The following is a 26,666-nucleotide window of genomic DNA, read 5'->3' on the forward strand; positions in this document are numbered from 1 at the left end:
AATTGTAATTTTTTTTTATGTAATGCATGCACCGTTTTTGTTCTATCACTGTGCGATGAAAATAGCGCACCAAATGCAGGGCTAAAGAATGCACTATAATGTCCAAGTTCTAGTGCCCAATGCGTTCCGTTAGGGGCACGTTGTGCGACCTTCACGTCGCATCAAATGCAACGTCCTGATGTGAAAGAGGCCTAGAGGCCCCTTATTAAACAACAGTACAGCCCTCAAAATGACTAGTGTCCAAATCAAAAAGGCAAAGATTCCAAGAAAAGACTTTCTGAACGAGAGCCCATCCCACTGGTTCTAACCTATAACCCATGTCTGGAAGTCTCAAGAATTTTTGCAAAATAATTCAAACCATTTTACACAAGGATGAAAGACATATGACAGCCACCCAATCTAAACACCTGATTATCTGAAGCTCCTTGAATATGTCAGTGCAGAATGGAACATTACACACACCTATTTCACTGAGAGGATATAAAAAAAATAGGTTCACAACGAGAGTACAGAAAAAAAAAGGCAACGTTTTCTGTGGATCAACCAGCCCGAGTGCTAAATGCCCCACAGAACTTTGCGTAACGAACAGGGCCATCTCTGCATCAATAAATGAACATGCCCAGGTTTACTGTTAAAGCAAGCATGGAGTGAGGGAAATAGAGGCTGCCATATTTATTTCCTTTTAAACAATGCAGATTGCCTGGCTGTCCAGTTGATCATCTGCTTTTAATACTTTAGCCATAGACTCTGGACTAGCATGCAGATCAGGAGCTTTGACTGAAGTCTCATTGGATTAGCTGCAAGCTTGTTTCAGGTGTGTGATTCAGACTCTACTGCAGCCAAAGAGATCCGTAGGACTGCCAGGCAACAGACATTGTTTATAAGGAAATAAACATGTAATCCACCATGTGTTTCTCACTTTAAATGTACTTTAATAAACTGATCTACCAGTAGCCTTTATATTACTGTACATACGAGTGACGTCAAATCACAGAGTGATAGAGTGATATGGGAAATCAAATTTATACAGAGGTTCAAAACTTTAGATAGAGGATAAAACAAAGATAAAAGTTGTTTGAGCTTGTTGGATTTTGACTGAATTTAGTCAGCATAACTTTTCTTTCAGCTATAAATATTATGACAGATAAGCTGGTTACACAGAGCACAGTGAATCCTGGATTTACAATCATGTCCAAGAATGTCTTATCTGGAGGGTTATTTGTGGTAGGCCAATCTTGTATTGCAAATGGAGCATGGGCACCAGTATATTCAGCAAACCTTGTGGTTTATTGCACATATGGTGTGTAAAAAAGGGATAGCAACATTGCACATAAATATTAAAACATCACAGTACTTCACCAGTCCAGATGACCTGCACACACGAAACCTATTTATTTGTGGAAGGGGCAGGGTTCCACCAGCAGCGCTTCGGGACCATTTACTGATCACCGACAACCAGAAAAACACTAGGAGTTTGGAACCCAATGAGGAGATTCCACTACAGCAACGGAATTTCTGTCAAACGTGGTGCCTCCTGCATTTCTCAGACTGTGCAAAATCGCACATTCCTTCAAAATCACTTGGTAAAAGGTAAAGAAAATTGCAGTCGCAAAAACGTATTGATTGTGATTACCGTTTTGTAATGGAATCCAGCCCTTAAAGTCAATGGGAATCAATATAGAGCCTTCCCGCTCCTCTCCCGCTCCCCGTTCCAATGCTGGCTCCCCTGTAGCAGTATTCAACCAATTTGGTCAAATACGGCTCTCTCCGCCGCCGAAGGGAGGCTTTGGAAGTCTTCAGGCCCCCCGAGTGCTCCTGAAGACAGGCTACTCCATACTGCGCATGCCCGAGCACCCTCTTTCGTGTTCGCAGTATGGAGCCTCCTGTCTTCGGGAGGACTCGGCTCCTGAACACTTCCGAAGTCCCCCATGTCGGTGAATTCAAACGGGGAAGCTATCCCTGCAACGACGGGACCGGGAGAGAAGTGGGAAGACTCTATAGGACCCTTGGGTAAGAATCTGGCTGTTTTTTTTTTTTTAAATAATTCCCATGGACTTTAAAGAGAACCTAAGATGAATGCATATGCTCCATTTATACTTACCTGGGGCTTCCATCAGCCCCATGGAGGTGTGCGGCGTCCCTCGCCATCCTCTTTGGACCCTTCATTCTGCCACTATCTCTTCTAATAATCCAGCCAGCTGTGCTCTTCTGCGCATGCGCGGCTAGGCTATACGTGTGGCCCGTAGTGCTCTTGCACAGGCGCAGAAAGCACCCGGGTGCGGGAGTGCAAGCGTAGCAGAGCATGCGCTGAAGTCCACAACTGGCCAGATTACAGGAGGAGATAGTGGCCAAACGAAGGGGCCGAAGAGAATGGCGAGGGACTCCATGCACCTCATGGGGCTGGAAAAAGATCCAGGTAAGTATAAATACAGCATGTGCATTCATCTCACGTACCCTTTAACAACTTCACTAACATTTCAGGTATTAGCAACATGCTCCACACAACCTTTTGATATCCAGTTGTATTTAAAGCAGCATGGACTAAATATAGGGGTATTTTAAACACACACGCAGTATATCACCACAAATAAAGGCCAAATGCCGGAGAGCGCATTGGAGCATGCTGGTGGATGCAGTATGTGCGCTTGAAGCATAGTAACCTCTCCCCACTCCAGATTGCATCCTTGCGTTTCCCCTGCAGCTTCTGAAATGCCTACTATAGGTCCAGACTGACTGTCATGTCACCTGTCGGGGAGATAAAGGTTGCAAGCTGGAGCAAAGAGGGCAAAATATACTTACCGGTGCACTTCCAATGCGTGCTTTACATATGGGGGCATCACACATAGTATTTCACCTGCAGATAACCCCCATCACCCCTTTTACAGAAATATAGGTGTAAAAAAGTTGTCTTATAAACAGTGATATACATGCATGTGTGTAGTTGGTAAAAAACAAACCAAAAAAAAACATTTTTTTAATAAGTTGATCCTGCAGTGCAGTGCCAGCAGAGAATGCCGTACTGAAAGAAGCTATGCATGGCATACCTGCACTCCTCCTTCATTGCGACACATCGCCATTGCAACGGCTGATGTGTCACTCGTAAGTCAACCCAAACTGTGCAGTTTTCACTGGTCTAAACACACTGATGTCGCAGTGACTGCCAGCGTGTTCAGGCCAGTGAAGGATGTGTAGTTTGGGTCCATTTGTGAGTGATGCATCAGCTGGTGCCATGGCGACATCACTACGAAGGAGGAGTGTGAATATGCCTTGCAGAGCTTCCTACTGGACACCACCTCCTGCTTACTGGAGACCACCTCCTGCTTACTGGACACCACCTCCTGCTTACTGGACACCACCTCCTGCTTACTGGACACCACCTCCTGCTTACTGGACACCACCTCCTGCTTACTGGACACCACCTCCTGCTTACTGGACACCACCTCCTGCTTACTGGACACCACCTCCTGCTTACTGGACACCACCTCCTGCTTACTGGACACCACCTCCTGCTTACTGGACACCACCTCCTGCTTACTGGACACCACCTCCTGCTTACTGGACACCACCTCCTGCTTACTGGACACCACCTCCTGCTTACTGGACACCACCTCCTGCTTACTGGACACCACCTCCTGCTTACTGGACACCACCTCCTGCTTACTGGACACCACCTCCTGCTTACTGGACACCACCTCCTGCTTGCACAGCAGAAACAAATAAGGAATATAGTAAATAAATGAATATATATTTAGAAATATTCCATGCCACTTTAATAAAGCTCAATATTTTTTTATATTAGGGAGGGGAAAAAAATATCTTTGTGCTTCCTACTGATGTTCAAACGTAGACAGAAAGCTTACTCTATGAATCTTAACCACTTTGTCCTCCTTGACGTATAAAAACGTCAAGGAGGACAGGCGCGCTCCCGCGGCCGATCGCGCCCGTGCACTCCCGGACGCGGAGTCGGTAGCCACGGAATCAATTTATCGGGCTATGGAGCCCGATTATTGATTCCTCTCCCCCGCTGAAAAAGCGACAGCTTCTCTCGGAAGCTTCGCTCTTTCTGAAGCTGTGTCTCTCTAAGCGTACATTGTACGCTTAGAGTGACGTCATGTAAAAAAAATCGAGATTGCCATCTTGTGGCCAAAAAGTAAAACTACAAGAAAATCCTCAAAAACATTACAATACACCAATATTTCCCCAAATTAAACACTTTTATATCCCACCCTCCCAAAAATGCCCACATAAAATGTTTAATAAAAAAAAACAAAAAAAAAAACATTACTATAAAAAAAACAAAACAAATATTTACCTAAGGGTCTAAACTTTTTAAATATCTATGTAAAGATGAAATATTTCTCTCTATTTTTTTTTTATAAGCTTGTAAATAGTGATGTATGCAAAACGGAAAAAATGCTCTTTTATTTCCAAATAAAATATTGTCGCGATACATTGTGATAGGGACATAATTTAAATGGTGAAATAACCGTGACAAATGGGCAATAACAATACGTGGGTTTTAATTATGGAGGCATGTATTATTTTAAAACTATAATGGCCGAAAACTGACAAATAATGAATTTTTTCATTTTTTTTCTTATTCTTCCTGTTAAAATGCATTTACAGTAAAGTGGCTCTTAGCAAAATGTACCCCCCAAAGAAAGCCGAATTGGTGGCGGAAAAAACAAGATATAGATCAGTTCATTGTGATAAGTAGTGATAAAGTTATAGGCTAATGAATGGGAGGTGAACATTGCTCGGATGCATAAGCTGAAAACGACTGAGATGTTAAGTGGTTAACATTGTCCAATAGATGGTACCACCCAGATTCAAAAACTTCCTTCCTCAACTGATGGATAGCATGGTGCAATACTCTACTGCTACTAATATATTTTACTGACAAATTATGGCTATATTATGGGTATATTATCTTCCCTAAATTAAGAAATTTTCATTTTTTTGAAAAATTTGTATAACTACTCCTCTGGGTGGGGAGGCACTGAATTAAAAAAAGTAAACTGCCTGGAGATTGGCATAAAGTTCATTCTTCAAGAGATGGAATGGGGGGGGGGGGGGGGGGGGGTTCGAGATAAACTGCAGGATTCAGAAGGGAAAAGGAGGTAGTACAGATTGACTTCATAAGACTTGCAGAAGTGATTACAGCCAAAGGAAAGGCAATAGGGTTCCAGTAAGTACATTAACCTCTAAGCAAACCTCACATTTCTGTTTTGTTTGATTAAATGTACAGCAAATATACATTTTTGTCTTTTAAAAGTTATGTATGGTTTTCGTCATTAGACCTTTGACTGGTTACAGATCTACTCTGTGTGTATGGTTCTAGTTGTAAACTTTGTACAAATATTACATTCTGCTACCTAAATAGATCATATATCATTGTAATTGGCAACAAGCTAACGTCTGTATAAATTACCACAATCCTACACTATTGATCCTGCTCAGGAAAACAACATGTGGGCACTGGGAGCCGCTCGCTCCTCCAAATCTCCATTGTATAGGACATTACATGTCGCTCAAAGAGTGCAAGTCATTCCATGCACGTAGGCAGATACCAGTATAAGATGCATGGCTATTACCTAATATATGTGCCTATCTTGAGATTAGATTTATTGATCTGAAAACAAAGGTGGAACCTGGGAAGTTTCTTTGATTTCGTAATGAATACATATTGGGGGAATCCACTCTGCGAATGTTGTACACTTCTATACACTTGAAACTCCCAACAAACCTTGCAAATTCTAAATACAGCATTGATATGCCAATAGTTTACATTATATACACAGCATACACTATAACATAAGCAAGAAATCTCTTATTCTGGATACACACATACTAAATGATTCACATATTTACCTTGCATTGACCAACAACCATCAAAGTTATGGAGACTTACTCACATGCCCCCAACAAATCTCTTTAAAAAAGCCTTTCAATACTAAATCAACAAAGTGATCAATCATCAATGGAGTAGCCTCCTTTTTTTCAAAATTTCATTTGGTTTTTAGCATTGAACGTTTTTAGCCATTAAAAAGTGCACAATGTATTCCCCACAAAAATACTCAACATTATTTGAGGTTTTTGCAAATCTAACACCTCTATGAAGGAGAGAAATCCCATGCAGAGAGGAATGGTGATACTTTCAGGAAGGCTCCCTCTGGTTCCTAGGCTTCCTTTTCCCTGTAGCTTGGCATGGCAGTGAAGTTTGCAGCACGTCTTCACATTCCAGTGTCTGTCCACCCAACAACTTCTTGTCACATTAATAAGTGCATAACGGCTCTGTCCGTCAAAGCCACCTCCTTACCTTACTAGAATGCAGAGTACTGAAATGGGCTGGACTGACAGCCATGTCAAAAATGTGGCTGCAGGATCCCCATAAAGATCACAGCCATACCAAAGGAAGAAGGAACCTGCCAAAGAAAGATGAAGAGCACTGGGGACCAGAGGGAGACTTCCTGGGGATCGGTTCTCCTTATTTTTGTGATGCAGAGCAATACTTTGCTTTGAAGGACTTATCATGCGATTTTGGAAACGATGAACTGTTAAGTAGAGGATAAACACATAAAGGAGACCTTAAACCAGTAAGGCCACAGGATCCTGAAACCGTAGAGCTGAAAAGTAGAAGCATTCTATGTGAAGAACGTGACATGGTCAATCTTGCAGATACAGGAACAACATTTTGAAGATTTTAACCAATTATATTTGTAAAAGAATTGGATGACGCTTCCCAGTGCCAAAAGCTTACTGCTGAACATGCCTCTTTAATCTTTTCCTTGCAAATCTTGTACTGTTTTTTTTGACTTTCTAAGAAGGATGTTAAGTCTTTCTTTTGTTGGGCTATGATCTGTTGCTGAAATCTCCTTTCATCCGCTGCAGCCATCTTTGCCTGTGAACAGAAACACAAAAGAAAGTTACTACTACATTCGGAAATCTCAAACTTCTTTTACTGACTTTATATCACAGCAATTAATTATTTGTTTATATTGCACCAACATCTTCCGTAGAACTGTATATAGTACAAAACAAATAGCGGGGAACATGTATACATACACAATTTGGACATGCAGAAGTACAAATACATATATTGTTAATGTGCGGTTTGAGAAATTACCAATACTGGTACATGCTAATTAGATCAGAATAAGAAACACTAGGAGGAGGTCCCTGCTCTTGCTATCTTATAATCTAGAGGGTAGGAGAGGTTAGGGAAGGAGAAACAAGGGTTAGCAGATGAGGCAGAAAACCTACAATGCTACCTACAGCAAATTGTAGGCTTGTCTGAAGAGGCTAGTTGTACACCAGGCCACAGTGTTGTGATGCTCCGCCCCCTCGCATCACAAGAAACTACCTTCATATGACCCCGCAGCAGAGTGCCCCAACAGGCTCATATGCATAGCGCCACCTCCCCGCATGCCGTTCGTCTCCCCTCATCCAGTGACGTACTGCCTTGCTGGACAGGAAGTACATTACTGAGATTCTTGGCTTCCCCGTCGTATTTGCATCTTTTGCCTCACCCGTTGACTTAGAAGTCCTACGGCAACACCCTTTTAACTTTGCGGCAGTGATTCGGAAACATCCAGCTCAACGCAACACTGTTAGTGTGCTAGGCTCCACACACTATTTCCTGTTGTGTTACCCTGTGTGCAGAAAGGATAACACAACGCAAAAGAAGTGCCCTAGAGTAAAGGGGCCTGAAGGTTTCCCGGCTCTGAGCATGATAGACAGGCGATTTACAAATATAAATGAAAAAGTGAAGCTACATATTTACTTCACCTTTATATGGTGAACTCCTACTAGAGCAGAATTTCCTCTGCACAGGCGTTCAGCACCTTATGGCTTCAGTGGCACTGCTTGCTTGGACAGATCCATCCTGCAAACCCCTGAGTTTTTTTTTTTTTCTTTCTTTTCTGTGTCATTTCAAACTCCTAGTGGAGTATAAAAGTTTCAGGTAACTGTACACTAAGTTTCAGATAAAGCGGGCAAGCTGAAAACGGAATGCATGTGCGAGCTTGTTAAATGAGGTGATGTGCAGTCCATGGAAAGTGCAGTAACCTACAGGAATCAAATGGATTTCGGTCAGTTTCGTAAGAGAGACTTCTGATTGACTATTATGCTGTGCTATAAATAAAGCCCATACATATGCATTGCTTAACAGGAAAGGCTTACTTGAAATTTTAATACAGGACTTTCCTTGAAATAAGCGAAATTAGCTATATTCCATGCAGTGTTCTCCCCAGGGCCAATCAGGGGGGCGGGCCGCCCGGCTGTTTTTAAACCCCGCCCGCCTGTTGTCATTGGCCCACCTAGCTAGGAAAAAAAACAGCCAAAGCAGAAGCGTCCGACCGCGCTACAGTACATCATGCCGACAGCTGCAGTCTGCACGCACGCCTTCTGCCCTCATCTCTACCTCCGTCTGTAGCCTGCATAACTATGCAGATAGGCAGCAGTGGGTGTGGCCGCGGGCAGGCTGGAGGGGCTCGCTTATCACGGATTCTGTCTGGCATTCTTTCTCTAGGCTCCGGTGAAACTTAGAGCTGCCAGGCTTCCTTACGTTGAAAACAGGCCTGTGTAAAAGCTCAGCCAATCGCTGCGCTCTTAGCATGGCTTGGGGAGTGGCTTATGCAGTGCTGTGACACACGTGGAGGCAGCTGGCGGCAAATGATAGATCAAGGAGGGAGCCGGGGCACCGCGCACGGAACAGCCAGGCAGAGAGAAGCAGCTACAAATACAGGTTAGCTTAATGTGAAGTCTGCCTGGCTGGAATGTTAGGAATTTCTTTTCACTTACTGAGTGGCTGCGCTGGCAGTGTGGATTCACACCCCTTCCCCCTCCCTCCCCCTTACTCCTCAAGATGACCCGGTGTGTGTGGATTGCAGATCTCGGAGTCTCCCAGACAGGACACAGGCCAGCTGCATACCGAGGGGACTCTGCTTGTCCTGTCACAAGGCTTTGTTACATAGCCTGATAGCAGTGTGCAGGTGATCATCTGAGATAACATACGTGGTGGCTGTCACCTGTGTGTTTTTTTTTATTAATCCAGCTTTTTGCTGCCTATTTTGGATCAATATCTATGATCATTTATGATAATTGAATTACCCCTGCCATCAGGTAACTGACTATCCACAGAAGAGCTTACAATCTTACTCTCCAGGAAGGATCTTACCATCTAGTCCCTGATGTTCTGTCACTAACTATCCACAGAGGATCTTACCATCTAATCCCTGCTGTGATGACACTAACTATCCACAAACTATTTTACAATCTAATCGCTGCCGTTGTGTCCCTAATGGTTGGTACACACAATGAGATTTTCTGGCAGATTTACTGCCAGATCGATTATTTCCAGCATGTTCTATCTGATTTCCAATCGATTTTTCATTCAATCCTAGGGAAAATTGGGCATGTTGGAAATAATTGATCTGGCAGTAAATCTGCCAGAACATCGCATGGTGTGTACCAGGCATAACTATCCACAGAGGAGTTTACAATCTGATCCCAGCCATTATGTCACTAACTACAAACAGAGAAGCTTACAATCTAATCCCTGCTGTGATGTCACTAACTATCCATAGAGGACCTTACAATCTAATCCCTGCTGTGATGTCACTAACTATCCACAGAGGAGTTTGCAATCTAAACCCTACCGTAATGTTACTAACTGTACTCAGAAGATCTTACAATCTAATCTTTACCGTCAATCATGTTGCTGGGGGAACCTGAGCACCATCATCTGAAACAATTTCTCCCTAATGCCTGGTACACATGATGCAATTTTCTGACAGATTTACCATCAGATCGACTATTTCCAACACGTCCAATCTGATTTCTGATCAAATTTCTGCTCTGTTTCTCATAGAAGTGAACGGAAAATCGATTGAAAATCAGATTTAACATGTTGCAAATAATCGATCTGACAGTAAATCTGTCAGAAAATTGCATTGTGTGTACCTAGCAGGTACATCGGCTTGTCTCCTCCTCCACCTATGCTGTAAGCAGAGTTGCACTGGTCCGGCATTCCCCTGTCACACCCCACTCGGCTACTTTTTCATGCCACCCGGCTGGAAAAAATTCCTGGGGAGAACACTGCCATGTGTAACAATAAAGAACACAATGTTTTCCTTATAAGGGTATTCTACATCAAGAATCATCATCACTTGATCATATAAAGCCAATGGAAAATAGGTCCTCGTGAACTTTGTCTGCAAGGCTGATTTACCACAAGAGCAATTTAAAAGCAACCAATCATGGTTCATCTTTCACCGAGCTGAGTACAGCAAGCCTGTATGATGGGCTGCCATAGGCTGCTGCACTCTGCACTGCCATACTGAGCAAGATCAAGTCCCTGCATCTTCTCTTTGTTAGCAACAGTAACCAAATGCAGTAGCAAAAAAGGCACATTCCTTGATTGTAAATGCATTTAGCTGTAACTTAAACACTATTGTTGTGCCTGCTGCATTCAGTATTTCTTGCATACAAGATTTCACAAGACAGGCGACGACAGCTGTGAATGTGCACGATCTTCCACCTTTCAATTCCAAGGATGTGGGGGGGGGAGGAGAGAACCCTTTTCCTGCTGTGAATCCACTGCACTACTGGAAAGGCAGTCACTGTTTCCGTAACATTTGCCATCATAAAGGCTAACAAGGTTGATAGCATATTCATTTACATGCAGTAAAACCTGCCTCACGTAGCGGATTCATATAGGTGTCCTCACATTAGCCACAAGCCAGATGTATTACCTCTCTTTGCAAGGATCAGAATCACATCTTATATGTGGATTTTGCATTACAGTAGCTACAATGTAAACCTAACGGAGGGGGGAAAAATAAAATCACCCCTTAAAAATGTAGACGAATGGTAAAGTCTAAGAGCTGTTTGACAGCTGAGTGGGGAGACAGGTTCAGTGTATCCATGACAACAGCCTGAGCCCGACTGCTCCATTTCTGAACATCGTGTGCATAAGACACCTATGGTAGCAGGATAATAGGGTGTGCAAGTTTTGCTGAGTGGAGCATTTGTTTCACCACCATAATTTATCATACAGGAAAGGAAGGGTGTGCTTCTTAATTTTCTGAGAATGAAGGCTGCAGAGACATGCATCACACAACACCAATGCAGCAGGCAAGACAGGTGCCTCCATTTCCTTCTCTCTAGTGCATTGCTGTCTTTCAGAACATTCTGTACTTGTAAAATCACACCAGAACAACAGCTTTTGCTACACATGAACTTTCCATTTTTTTTTTAACACACTCGTCTTTAAACATTCAGGGGCATGTCTGCATCCAGCCAGATACAGTAACAACAATGTGCAGCCCATCACAAAGCAGTACAGAATACAAATCTACATTCCATTCAACTGTCTTGTTCAACGCAGGCAATATCTAAACATCTGGTAGGAAAAATGGCTCTGCAAGCCCAGAGTACCTCTGTAAAGGTGCGTACACACGCACTACTACAGAGAACGACGGGTCCGTCAGACCCTCCCGCTGGGCGGGCGTTCTCCCGACATTAATGCGTGTGTACAGTGTCTGCAGACTGATAAAGGTGGCCACTAACTGTCCAATTTCTAGCGAAAAATCGTTCGAGCGATCAGAAATTCTGATCGGACGAAAAATCGTTCACTACACCATCAACTTACCAATCTTTGCTTCCTATCTATCACGACCACCAAGAAAATCCAAATTTTCGTTCAACGAAAATTCATTCGGGCGACATTTTTTTCACTCGTTCATAATCGATTGTGTACACCAATGGAGATTATTTACAACCAATCCGATCAGAATTTCTGATCGCTCGAACGATTTTTTGCTAGAAATTAGACCGTTAGTGGCCAGCTTAAGGCTGTTTCTGAACGATCCGCTCAGGGTGTTGAACCCCATAATACTTGTAAGAAAAAGAGCACTCTGATGGAAGCTGGCACTCTTGTCTTCAGTAGTCATATTCTCTATGCTGGGGCTAGGAGGGCAGTGAAGATCCTACAACTGCTTCTTCCAAGATGGCCACTACATCTTGCCCCTTCCAGAAATCAGCGCTGCAGGAAGGTAAGAGGCTTTCATTTACAGGGTTGCTACCCTCTTACTTCTGGTCAAGTGACCTAAGACAGCAGGATGGGCAGCTTCACAACACTCAGGGCTCATTCACACTCCAGAACGCATGCACAAACACGATTTTGTGCATGCGTCCCATCACACGTTGTGGTGTGTTAAAATGCAGCCGAAGCACAATGGAACCTATCAGGGAAACGTGTGAGTCGTGTGATAAAATGTTCCCAGATACGTTGCATCAGAATGCATAGGAATGAAAAAAGATGTGTGAAAAATGTATTACCCAAAGCACCCAAAAAAAAACAGCAAAATGGGCAATACTGTCAATATCTGATTTCAGATATGTTAGTCAGCAAGAGTTGCTTGCCCCCACTTCTAATGTGAACGAGCCTGTTTAACAAGCAGTGTCTGATGCATTGCATGAAATTTCAGGTCAGTGTTCGTGTAAAAATTTTTGCCCACAGCACCCAAAAAATAATAGATCACTGAAAAGCAAAATGGGCAATATGGTCAACACCTGATTTCACAGATTCCCTGTATGTTTACTTCACAATAAAAATATCTGCATTTACGCCAGCACATGGTCCTCTCCTCCCCTACCCAATGCTGCAATGTGGTAGAGGTCAGAAAACATTGCATGAACTGGCAGCATACTCTAGGAGGTCTAGTTACAGAAGTAACATGACAGATAATTAATATCATTCTAACTTCACTGTATTATCACTAGGCAGGTATTGATATTTAGCACCATTCTATTATTAGATACTTTTTTTTTACTGAGACTTATAGGTAAAGAGTAATGGGGTTTCCAAGTCACCCTTGAACTCCATGAACACACACCTACTACTTTCTTCCTTGGCGATTTCATGATATGGAATCTATTATCCCACATGTATGTCTGCTCAACTTCCCCAGCAGTATTCCAGAATGTGGCTCAGGGTTAATGAAATGTGCTAAAAATAGTAGATCTGAGCCACACTTGGAGATGCCATCGGGCAGGGCCATTTGGAGAGAACACAGTGGAGGGGTGTACAACTCGCGTACATGGAAAAAAGGCACCTGGAAAGAAGGGCACAGGGGACTGCCGCTGGTGGTAGAGTATCGCTTTCATTTAATTACCCTCTGGATTCCCCCTGGTGGTGCCTAACCCTAAGACCCCCCACCCCACCCCTCGGTGGTGCCTTTCCCCCTCCCCAAACCTAAAACCCTCCCCTGTTGCAGAGCTGTGATTTATAGCAAAGAAAGTCAATTTGGGTGCCCCCGCAAAACATTCTAAATTATGGCGCTCAGGGGGGCTCCGTAGAATTCAGGTGCCAGGGTTTTGCGGATATGCAAGTTGCGGCATTGCATAGCAGGCACCAAAATTTAGCTCATTTGGTGCAAATCATGCATCGAAATTTAGCTTGTCCCGAGGCACCAGATAGCAGGCTTTTTTCTGTAAGGGCTCTTTCCCGATTTGGTACAACTTGACTCTCCAAGATTTGGCCACACATAACCAGTCTTCATGCTCTCCTCCTAGGCACTTTGTGTCTATTGTGCAAGCACGGTCAGTCACATGACAGATGGTGTTCGCTCTATAGAGAGGGAGCGCATAGGAGGAGAGGATGAAGATGGGTCTCATGTGCCTGCTGGATCCGGCGAAGGTGAGTTGTACACCCCCCCCCCATTGTGCAATGGGATTTGGATGATGCACCCTGGCTACCTATACTTTGGGACCTCTCTAGCTACCAATAACGGGGGACGGGTGCAGTTCCTGGCTACCTTTACTGGACGGGCACTCTCTAACTACCTACACTAGCAGTCTTGATTATTTTAGTATTTCTAAATGTAAAGTGGTAAACAATGTACAGAAGACTCCAGAGAAGGTGATGCATAGCCAGGGTCGGACTGACAACTCATGGGGCCCCCGGGCAATAAGAGATTATGAGGCCCCCATACCAGTGTTTCCCACCTTTCACGTTATATTTTTACAGACTAAGATATAATAATTTACTGACAAAAGTAAATATTTTATATTGTGATATTTTATACTGATAAAAACCCCTGCGCTGCGCTCCGAAAAATGGGTGTGGTCACGCAACAGAATGTAGGCGTGGTCATGGGTGGGGCAAAATATACATGACCTTAGCAGTGGTGTAAAAGGTCTGCTGGGGAAGTTTGAACTCCGCCATGGTGTTTCCTCCCAAAATACATGTAATCTGACAGCATTTCACCAAAAATCCATGCAATTTGGCAGTGATTCCTCCAAAATACAGATAATATGGCAGTCGTTCCCCCAAAATAGACAATATCTGGCAGCAGCGGTTCCTCCAAATACACATAATTTGGCAGCGGCTCCCCAAAATATGTGTAATCTGGCAGCGGATCACCAAAAATACATGTAGCAGCAGTGGTTCCCCCAAAATACACAGAACCTGGAAGCAGTGGTTCCCCCATTATACACAATCTGGCAGCGGTTCCCCAAAAACACACATAATCTGGCAGCAGTTTCCCAAAATACCCTTAATCTGGCAGCAGTTCCCCCAAAATAGGTGCCCCCAGTATAGGTAACCAAGTCAAAAAGTATCCCCAGAAGTAACCAGGTCTATAGGTTTTCCCAGTGCAGGTATCCAGGTCTATAGGTGTCCCCAGTATAAGTTGCCAGGTCTATAGGTGTCCCCAGAATCGGTAGCCAGGTCTATGGGTGTCCCCAGTATAGGTAGCCAGGTCTACAGGTGTCTCCAGAATAGGTAGCCAGGCCTATAGGTGTCCCAAGTACAAATAGCCAGGTCTATAGGTGTCTCCTGTATAGATAGCCAGGTCTTTAGGTGTCCCCAGTATATGTAGCCAGGTGTATTGGTGTTCCCAGTATAGCCAGGTGGATAGGTGTCCTTAATATATGTAGCCAGGTCTATAGGTGTCCTCAGTATATGTATCCAGCTGTATAGGTGTTCCCAGTATATGTAGCCAGGTGGATAGGTGTCCCCAATATATGTAGCCAGGTCTATAGGTGTCCTCAGTATATGTATCCAGCTGTATAGGTGTCCCCAGTATATGCAGCCAGGTGTATAGGTGTCCCCAGTATATGTAGCCAGGTGTATAGGTCTCCCCAGTATAGCCAGGCCTATAGGTGCCCTTAGTATATGTAGCTAGGTCTATAAGTGCCCCCAGTATATGTAGCTAGGTCTATAGGTGTCCCCAGTATATGTAGCTAGGTCTATAGGTGTCTCCAGGAGGGGAGGATGCCAGTGAAAGAGGGCGATGGGCATAGCAGCGGAGAAGGGGCGAAGTCTCCCCCCCCTCCCTCATCTTGGGGCCCCCCTTCCTGGCTCTCCCCTCCGGAATGTGTAAGTGTCGCACAGCGGCTGACAGCGGGCGGGGACATACCGATGTTACAGCCACCGGAGGGAGCACTGATCTGTTTGCCGCTAGTCTGGTCTACTCAAGACCAGACTAGCGGCGCACAGATTAGCGCTTCCTCCAGCGCCTGTAACAGCGGTAAGTCCCCGCCCGCTGTCAGCTGCTGTGTGACACTTACACATTCCGGAGGGGAGAGCCAGGAAGGGGGGCACCAAGGTGAGGGAAGGGGGGGGGGAAGACTTCCCCCCTCTTATCCGCTGCTATGCCCATCGCCCTCTTTCACTGGCTGCCTCCCCTCCTGCTCAGGGTTCTCTGCCGGCGGCGGGCCCCCCCCTGACCACGGGCCCTCGGTCCGTGCCCAAGTGCCCGAATGGTCAGTCCGCCCCTGTGCATAGCCAAGAACTACAGCAGAGACATCACCCAACTCATACAAAATAGCTGCTACCTATAACCAAATATTAGATGGACCTCACTTTCAAAGAAAGCTACCAAATCCAAACCCTTTTTAGTAGGTCACTGATCTAGTTACGCACACATCAGTGGCTGGATGGTGTAATGGTTAAGGCTCTGCCTCTGACGCAGGAGACCAGGGTTCGAATCTCGGCTCTGCCTGTTCAGTAAGCCAGCACCTATTCAGTAGGAGACCTTAGGCAAGTCTCCCTAACACTGCTACTGCCTATAGAGTGCGCCCTAGTGGCTGCAGCTCTGGCGCTTTGAGCCTGCCAGGAGAAAAGCGCGATATGTTATTTTTCTTGTCATATCTAAAATTCTAATAAATAAAAAATTTGGAATAGAAACAAAATGTGAATGTCACACATTAAACAAGGTATATTTCAAAAGGATTTTGTGTCCCTGCATATTTACTTTAAAAACGATAACCTTTCTACCAATTTTTAACAATCGGGGGTAAATGTGGTTTTAAAAATAAAATGGAGTACTACATCCACCTCAACTCTCTGCATGTCTTAGTGCAAAATGTGTATCCACAAATTCACAGGCAAGGAATACACATGGAAGGCACAGTAATTACTGCAAGTTTGTTCCAACAGTCAATTTACAAGGAGTGTAGTGACTGCAGGATAAAGGATATACGTGAAAGGAATAATCAACCTTCTCTACAAGAGACTGCAGGAAGAATAGAAGCATGATACCAATCACTGCATGCTTCCACCTGTAGTCACTGCTTTGTGAAGAGAAGAGCAGAGAGCAGGCGGTAAGCAGAGGCTGGGAGGGTAGAACCTTTTCTTTCATCTTATATTAGATTTCTACTCAGTGCAAAATATATAATTCATCTCAAGATTTCAATACTGAATATACAAAAAAAAAAAAAAAAGTTACCAGGGCTGACATCTGTCATTATGAATCTGCACATGCAATAGAGATTCATGGGCCACAAGGTAATTAAACAGTACCCTTTCCTTGAGCTGTTGGAGGGTCCTGGACTCAATTGTCGCAAAATACTGTATATACCCGCATATAAGCCTACCTGCGTATAAGCCGAGGTACCCACTTTTCCCTCAGAAACCAGGAAAAAGTGATTGACTTGCGTATAGCCCTCTCTCCCTCCCCCCCCCCCCCCTTTCACCCACAGTTATTGGTGCTTATGGGGCTGGAGGAAGCTCCAAGTGAGTAGAAAATCTTTTTATTGTTACATCTCAGATTCACTTTTAGAACATGCCTATTCAAATACCAGCAAGCTGGTTTAAACAATGGGAAGGAGAATTTCAGGATTTTATCTAGAGCTATAAACAGGCATGATGCTCATTTGGGAAGATAACCATAAGTAAAGCAACAAGTGGAGTTAAACACTAATTGCACACAAAGGTTGGGTCTGCATATGCTGCCCAGCCTCTGTTGCTATACTGTTCCCCCCGAGGGCTCTGCTTGCCCCCCCGTAAATCATACACTGAGCTGTTGACATGCAGCGTGTCGCAGCCAGCTGTTTACATTTGCATCAGTCACTCTCGCCGCTCCCCCACCTCCTCCATAGCGACGGTCCCCGTCCGCGTCCCTTCCCTCCCCGCTGATTGGAGGGAAGGGATGCGGGCGGGGACCAGAGCTATGGAGGAGGCGCGGGAGCGGCGAGAGTGAAAGATGCAGGTTCTCTTTAAGCCAGGTTTTGGAATGGAGACTAACAGATGATAAAAAATGGAGTCAATGCAGAAGATGATCAGTTTAAATAATAGTTTTGCACTTTCCAAAACAGTACCGAGAAGTTAGCAGAATCAGGTTGTTTACATCCACAAGTCAAACCTACATTAAATATTTTGAGAATAAGAAATTAGAAGCAATTCGACAAAGATAGCCCCCCTCCCCTATTTGCTGTAATCCAGATTTCCCACATGTACTAACTACAGGGTGGTGGTAATGAAAGACTCATTATCAGACTTGTCCAACCCATAGAAAATGATAAGAACAAGCAGGGATTGTGCTCTACCTTCCTAGGTGACAATCAGCTGGCAGGTTTTCGATGGAAGATAGAACACTCTAAAGACCCAATCTGGAGCAAAGGCTTAAAAAGACAAGTGAGACAAAGAAACCGAGAGCCCAATATGGTGTAGTATGTTAGTAGTCAGAATGGGGATGAATGAAAAAGTAAAGGTAGATGTACTCACAAGTCTGGGTTACCGCAAAGGCAACCACTGTAAATGCAGGTGGGGACAATTAGAACCTGACCCCACTCAGGTATTTAGGATGTCGCTCTCTGTTGACAGGAAAACGGGGAAAACACCCCTCCACCATGGGTGGACTATTCAGCAATAAAAACAATAATAATAGAGGCGCCAGCAAGTGTAAAATAGTTAAAATCCGCTTAAAAGGAGTGGTGTAGGTGGAAACACCTCTCAGGTACAAAATAGACCAACCAATAGGCTGTTAATTAATAACAGTGATATTTATTGGGGATTTCTCCAGGCATGCAACGCGTTTCACGGGCAAAGTTCCCGCTTCATCAGGCAAATCGGATAGGAGAAACCCAGTAAAAAGTCCAGTTCTGGATCAAGCGCCTTAATGAGGCGCCTCTGTTATTGTTTTTATTGCAATCTGGAGCAAAGTCAGAATTTAAAAAATAGTTCCTGGATAAAGAAAAGCAAGTTACCAGGTTATTAAAACCATAAAGGCTGGCTTCCACAATGCTGGCGTGCATCTTGTAGGACGCATGCCAGTGCTTGCAGTGATGTGAAAATGCACCCGAATCCCTGTAGCCATGCGTATAGTGAATAAAATGCACGCCGAGCGGATCAGTCAAAACCAGCCTTATCAGCCTGCCGACAGACTACACACGGGCGAACTGTCGCCAGAGCGGCCGCCCCGCGGGCGGGTCTGCGACCCATCGTTTGAAGAAATTAGGCGTGTGTACGCGCCTTAATACTTTTAGCCATAGACCCTGAACTAGCATATGAAGATCAGGTACTCTGACTCAGCTGACTTCGGGTTTTAATGGATTTAGCCATATGCTTGTTCTAGGGTTTTGACTCAGACACTACGTATGCCCAGGTATGTATAAATCTTTTAATAGTATTTCTCTCTGGTACACATTAAAAGGAAATACATATGGCAGCCTCCATACCACTCTCAATTTGGGTTCCCTTTAAGAGGGCTGGTATTAGAACAAATATTCTAATTGGTTGTCGTATGCAACCAGTGTAATAAAAACACAAGTAAAAGGAATCTCTTCCTATGGATCAACTAATCTGGTATACCTGATCATGTGCAAGACTTTATGTGAGCATAAATAGGTAACTGCACTGTCAGAGGATGTTCTATAGTCATAATGAAATTGATGCACCAATAACAATACATTTTTTTCACTGAGGACATAAAATGACCTTCAGGATACTGTACTAGAGGTCTAGCACCATACAGAATAAATGGGACACAGATGGGGACATCACAACACGGAGAGGAGAGGGACTTAGGAGTACTCATTGGCAAGTTAAATAACCATATTCAATGCCAAGCAGCTGCAGTTAAAGCAAATACAAATTTGGGATGCATTAAAAGGGAAAAACTTAGGATGCTAGCATAATACTTGTCCTGATTAGCTCTCTTGGAAGGCCACAGCTGGAGTATGGAGTTCTGTTCTGGCTGGGCACTGCATTAAAGGAGGGACATTGCACTTTCAGAGCAGGTGCAGAGACTAGCAACAAAATTGATTTGAGGGATGGAAGGTATCACTTACCAGGCAAGGTTAGGTAAACTGGGGCAATAAGGCTTGTGCAAAGGACTACGGGATAGGATCTGACTAGGGGATAAGATCTACGTATGGAGGAAAAAAGGTTTTTCTGCCATTTAAAAAAAGGGTAATTCAAATGTGGAATATCTTACTACAGGGGAAATTCTATATCTGCATTTAAGATGGGGGGGGGGGGGGGAGAGAGGAGAGGAGGGGGGCTTCAGTGCTTCCCTTGAATTAAAGGGCATACATGGCTATAATTACTAGGTAATATCTGTGGAGTTGATACAGGGATTGTATCTGATTGCAATCTAGACTCAGAAATTACTTGTTTCCCTTAAAAGGTTAATTGCCCCAAGCCACGTAAAGCCCCATTTACATGATACGATTCTTTGTACGATTCAATTACTAATCTATTTACGATCCGATTAAATCAGACATGTCCGATCGGGATTCGATTCAATTCAATTTGCCATTGTTTTGCAATGGCGAATCAAATTTAATCGAATCCCGATCAGACATGTCGGATTTAATCGGATCGTAAATAGAATCGTAATGGAATCGTACAAAGAATCGTATTGTGTAGATTGGGCTTAAGAATTTTTCACCTTCCTCTGGATATATCCGAGGATGCAAGCTAGTGTCGTATCTAACTGTGAACACTTATGGGTAACTTGAAATCAGATGATGAACAGTGAGTGATCTATCATATATTGCTGAATCAGGTAAACATTATTGCACTGCTCTGCTGCGCTACTCTGCTATGTGGGGAGAGGGTGCCTGGGGAAAGGTATGTAGGTGTGTATGTTTTATCAGCCACACAAGGGGATTTGGATCCAAGGAGGGGGCCCCATGCTACTTTTGCAGTCCCAGGGCTGTTGCTGCACTCAGACTCAAACTGTCCTCCTCTGGACAGGAAGGCTGCTGTTCTTCTACCGCTCACAATGGTGCACATTAAAGGTCTCGAAAGCCACATACAGTAAAATAGCAAGGAGTGCTGTATTTGGCCCGCAGGCCTTGTGTCTGTCACCTGTGCTGTAGATGGCCTGTGGAGCCCAGTGAAGCTTGTTATACATATATTAGGTGTATTCTAACACCTAAACTCATGGTTTACTGCAATGTTTCTATCAAATGATATCATTGCTTGATTTCTACTACAACCCCACCCATTCCAAGAGTGGGGACACAGCAAATGAGAAAATACTGTACATATTTTAGAATGCACAGTTATACTGTTGGACAGTCAATTCCAGACAAAGATAGCCTGCCATGCAAAACCAATAGGTTAAGTGCCAGGTTGGCTACTCCACCTGTTTCAACCCATCCCTTCCATCTACCCGGAAGAGATTCTAGCTATCGAATCCAACTTTTACAAATTGTACTGTATGTGCCCATCTCAAGACCCAGCAAAACATATGTATAACAAGCTTCACAGACGATCTAAAGCACAAGTGTCAAACACAAGGCCTGTGAGCCAAATGCGGCCCTCCATGCCATTTTATGCGGCCCTCCAGAGCGTTAATGTACACCATTGTGAGCAGTTAAAGAACAACAGTAGCAACCTTCTCATCCAGAGAACAGTTTGAGTCTGAGTGCAGCAGGAACCCTGGAACCCTCCTTGGATCCAAATTCCCTTGTGTGGCTAATAATACACACCTACATACCTTTCCCCAGGCACCCTCTCCCCACAAAGAGTAGCGCAGCAGAGCAGTGCAATAATATGTACCCGATTAAGGCAATACATTGCTCTTCTGTTCTACCTGGCTGCTGCAAGCTCTATACTCACCTCCAGCTCCCAATCACGTCACATGCGCTCAGAGCCAGAGGTATGCAGCATAGAGCATGTGTATCAGGACGGTTAGAGGAAACTTATAGCAGCACTTGAGCAGGTAAATATGAAACTGCTCCACTGCACAACTCTGCAAAAGGGGGAGAAGAAGCCCCCCCCCCCACTCTAGTTCCACCACTTTATTTGAGACGGTTCAATAAATGTTAAATCTTAATGGGCAATTTGGCACACCACTTAGACAAGGTTTTAGATTTTGTCCCATTACAGGACTGAGTTTGAAACTCCTGGTCTAAAGAAAACAAGGAACGGATGTCTGATGCTACATCTAAAAGGATGAAGTTATAGCGATCTGCCTGTCAATATGACAGATGCTTACCCACAGCTGGGGTAGACTTAAAACTGTAGCGAGAGGGATAAGAAGGCTGCCAAATTTATTTCCTTTTAAGCAATACTTGTTTAAAAGAAAATAAATATGGCAGCCTCCATATCCCTCTCACTACAGTTGTCCTTTAAATGATATACAGTAGAACTTGCCACAGACATTAATCAGGAAGGTGATAAAAACAATTTTAAACTCGTGTAAGGGGCCAAATTCTAAAACACAGTCTAAAGGTGGCCTTACATCAGGGGCGTAGCAATCATGATAGCAACCATAGTGGTTGCAATGGGGCCCACGGCAGCCCTACGTCACAGGGGCCCGTAGCCTCAGAGCACTTTTTAAAAAAAAAAATATATCATGCCGGTCCGGCCACCCCTCCCCCCCCGATAATTGTAGAAGAGTGTGCCCCCCCCCCTCATCTGTTAAGAGGTGGCTCATGAGGGGCAGCCATTATACTACATGTGCCTGGTGCTGGCTGCTGTGGACGGAGGTGGGGTGGGGTGATGGGGGCCGGGGAGAGAGAGTGTTGCTGGCTTGCTGCCAACCACCACCCATACCTGGCCCTGGCCGGCAGCCATGTGTGGACGGAGGTGGGGTGGGTGTCATAGGGGCCGAGGGATATCTGCCGCCAATCTAATTGCATTTTGTGGGGATATCTGCCAACTATCTGATTACATTTTGTCTGGAAATCTGCTGCCATTTGACTACTTTATGAATTATGAGGCATGTAACTACATTATTTTTATCTGAAATGTATCTGGTCGGACCTAATCTCTGTGAATAACACCGCTACTTATTTTGTGTTTTTTTTTGTCTGACCCATCATGACCACACCAATGTTCCAGTGCGTGGTGACACCCATGCGTGCCGCATGTGGACATGTCCTTGTTGGAGACTGTTCTCAGAAGTGCTCACAATCTATTCCCTACCATAATCATGCAAAATAATCATGCATGTGTATGTGAGGCTGAAACTTCCTTGGTGGGCCCTTGGTGTCCCAGTACGACCCTGGCCGAGAGAGAGAGAGAGAGAGAGAGAGAGAGAGAGAGAGAGAGAGAGAGAGAGAGAGAGCGAGAGAGAGAGAGAGAGAGAGAGAGAGAGAGAGAGAGAGAGAGAGAGAGAGAGAGATGCTGCCAACCACCACCCATACCTGGCCAGTACCCATGCTAACCATAAAGGGGCAGTGGCCAGGACGGGGCCCCAATGTATTGCAATTTGCTTACATAAATGGAGGTGGGGGCTGCAGTGCCACCCATATGGCTAACATATATGGGGGGGGGGGGGGGCTGCAGTGGCACCCATATGGCTAACCTATATGCTGTGGGACAGTGGCACCCATGTCTGGCTAACCTATATGCTTTATTGGTTATGGTTTTCCATTTACATTAAAATGTTCATATACTTATTTGGTTTTTCCTTTGCGTTTTGTATTGTCATTGTGGTGGGAGATCTAGGATGGGTGTGGGGGTGTTAGGTCTTGGAGGGGTGTAGGAATGTTGGGGTGGAGGGTTTTGGGGGAATGTTTGGGTGGGAGGTCCGACAGGTGCATTAGGTTGGAAGGTCGTTGAGGGGCTGGGGCTCTTACAAAAAAAAATTGCTATGGGGCCAAGGCATTTCTAGCTACGCCCCTGCCTCACATCTACCGATTCTGCGGGCTGATCACCATTTTATCGAATCATGAAAATCGGTGTCACAATACATTAATCCGATTGAGGATTCAATTAATTTTAGCCTGAAAACGGTCAAAAGCATTGATCAGACATACTGGAAAATCTCAGTCGCTCTGGGTTGACCAGGTGTGCATCTGTACAGCGTGCAAGATTGCTAAAACGACATGCAACAACGGCAACTTGGGGGACCTGGAAGGAAGTACGTTGCTCCACCAATAATAAATTACATGCTAAAGTTTACTGAAAACTTGTGACTAGTATATGGAAGGATTTGATCCCTCTCAGATCGGATTATTAAATCTGGTAGCCATCCATTAGAATATGGACAACCTAAGACTCAAACTACTGCAGTGCAGCGTAGCAGAGCAGTGTGACGTCTACCTGCTCCAGCACTGTATCCTCTGTTCTTTCTGACAGTCAAATGTGCTATGCTGCATACCTCTGACTCCCAATGCATGTCATGTGATCAGGAGCTGGAACTATGCAAGCATAAAGTGTGCAGCTGCCAGGAAATACAGAAAGGACCCAACTCAGCACTCAGGTATATATTATGCTGCTTCGCTGTGCCACTCTGCAACATGAAGAGAAGGGCTGTGTGTGTACGGAGGGACCCCATGTTATTTTCACTGGGGGTCCTGTGGGTTGTTGCTGCGCTCCTGCTGAAACGATGTTTCAACCAGAAATACTGTCACTGGCGTACTCCTTTTGATGGGAAGGCATTGTGTGGTTGTTCTTTTATGGCTCTTATTCATGCATACAGTGGTGTGAAAAACTATTTGCCCCCTTCCTGATTTCTTATTCTTTTGCATGTTTGTCACACTTAAATGTTTCTGCTTATCAAAAACCGTTAACTATTAGTAAAAGATAACATAATTGAACACAAAATGCAGTTTTAAATGATGGTTTTTATTATTTAGTGAGAAAAATAACTCAAAACCTACATAGCCCTGTGTGAAAAAGAAATTGCCCCCTGAACCTAATAACTGGTTGGGCCACCCTTAGCAGCAATAACTGCAATCAAGCGTTTGCGATAACTTGTAGCGAGTCTTTTACAGCGCTCTGGAGGAATTTTGGCCCACTCATCTTTGCAGAATTGTTGTAATTCAGCTTTATTTGAGGGTTTTCTAGCATGAACCGCCTTTTTAAGGTCATGCCACAACATTTCAATAGGATTCAGGTCAAGACTTTGACTGGGCCACTCCAAAGTCTTCATTTTGTTTTTCTTCAGCCATTCAGAGGTGGATTTGGTGGTGTGTTTTGGGTCATTGTCCTGCTGCAGCACCCAAGATTGCTTCAGCTTGAGTTGACAAACAGATGGCCGGACATTCTCCTTCAGGATTTTTTGGTAGACAGTAGAATTCATGGTTCCATCTATCACAGCAAGCTTTCTAGGTCCTGAAGCAGCAAAACAATCCCAGACCATCACACTACCACCACCATATTTTACTGTTGGTATGATGTTCTTTTGCTGAAATGCTGTGTTACTTCTACGCCAAATGTAACGGGACACGCACCTTCCAAAAAGTTCAACTTTTGTCTCGTCGGTCCACAAGGTATTTTCCCAAAAGTCTTGCCAATCATTGAGAAGTTTTTTTTAGCAAAATTGAGACGAGCCTTAATGTTCTTTTTGCTTAAAAGTGGTTTGCGCCTTGGATATCTGCCATGCAGACCGTTTTTGCCCAGTCTCTTTCTTATGGTGGAGTCATGAACACTGACCTTAATTGAGGCAAGTGAGGCCTGCAGTTCTTTAGATGTTGTCCTGGGGTCTTTTGTGGCCTCTCGGATGAGTTTTCTCTGCGCTCTTGGGGTAATTTTGGTCGGCCGGCCACTCCTGGGAAGGTTCATCACTGTTCCATGTGTTTGCCATTTGTGGATAATGGCTCTCACTGTGGTTTGCTGGAGTCCCAAAGCTTTAGAAATGGCTTTATAACCTTTACCAGACTGATAGATTTCAATTACAGTACTTTTGTTCTCATTTGTTCCTGAATTTATTTGGATCTTGGCATGATGTCTAGCTTTTGAGGTGCTTTTGGTCTACTTCTCTGTGTCAGCAAGCTCCTATTTAAATGATTTCTTGATTGAAACAGGTGTAGCAGTAATCAGACCTGGGGGTGACTACAGAAATTGAACTCAGGTGTGATAAACCGCAGTTAAGTTATTTTTTAACAAGGGGGGCAATCACTTTTTCACACAGGGCCATGTAGATTTGGAGTTTTTTTTTCTCACTAAATAATAAAAAACATCATTTAAAACTGCATTTTGTGTTCAATTGTGTTATCTTTGACTAATAGTTAACGGTTTTTGATGAGCAGAAACATTTAAGTGTGACAAACATGCAAAAGAATAAGAAATCAGGAAGGGGGCAAATAGTTTTTCACACCACTGTATTTAAAGATCTTGCAGGCCACATAAAATGGCAAGGAGGGCCTTGCGATTGACACCTGTGCTCTAAACGTCTGAACATACACTAGAATAAACTTGGCTGATGCAGCCATTAAGGGACATATGAGGTGAATAAATATATCTAATTTTACTGACCTGGGGCTTCTTTCAGCCCCTAGAAGTCACGTGTCCCTCGCTGCAGCTCTGGTCTTATCTGGATCCCGCCATCAGTCTCTGCAGTATCGGCAACCCCCGATGAGTAGTCATGCGCAGATGCCACCACATCATTGCACGCGTGCGGCGCAGAAGACACCGACCTCTCGACTCGGGGGACCCGTAGAAGACCGGAGCTGCAGCTTTAAAGATTGGCTTGGGCAAATACCTAGTCTTCCTAGTAGCCCTGATACCTCAACGAGAGATCCAGCATGCCAGATTATCTCATTCGAGGGCAGTCCCTCTCATCTCCCTTAAGCCGGTCAGTGTTCATCAGCGCAGGGAAGTACATCAAACTTACTGGATAAATGTGCACACCCTAAACATACCCATCAATGAGACAAATCTAAGAGGCATAAATGGATGCCATAGGTGGTCCCTCATATTAGAAGGGGTAAGATTGTTTCATTAAACTAACACTGTTGAAGAACCTTTTGATTTAATTACAATATCAACTCTTCTTAGGTACACATAGGGTGGCCATCCGTCCGGATTTAGGCCGGACAGTCCGGGTTTTTGGACCGCTTGTCCTCCGTCCGGCGCAAGGCAAGGGAGGACAGCCAGATGTCCTCCTTTTTGGGCTGTGTGGAGGGAGAGAGCGCAGAGAAGAGGGATCGGTGGGCACAGTGGGAATGGGAAGACATATCCCCCCCCCCCCACC

General features: G+C 44.4%; 1 pseudogene; it reads right to left on the reverse strand.

Moving 5' to 3' along the window:
• Positions 1–26,666, reverse strand: part of LOC137534598 (serine/threonine-protein kinase TAO3-like) — a 288,974-nt pseudogene that overhangs the window by 30,496 nt on the left and 231,812 nt on the right.

The sequence above is a fragment of the Hyperolius riggenbachi genome, chromosome 1 (genome assembly GCF_040937935.1).
Source record: "Hyperolius riggenbachi isolate aHypRig1 chromosome 1, aHypRig1.pri, whole genome shotgun sequence".
In the NCBI taxonomy this organism is placed as follows: Eukaryota; Metazoa; Chordata; class Amphibia; order Anura; family Hyperoliidae; genus Hyperolius; species Hyperolius riggenbachi.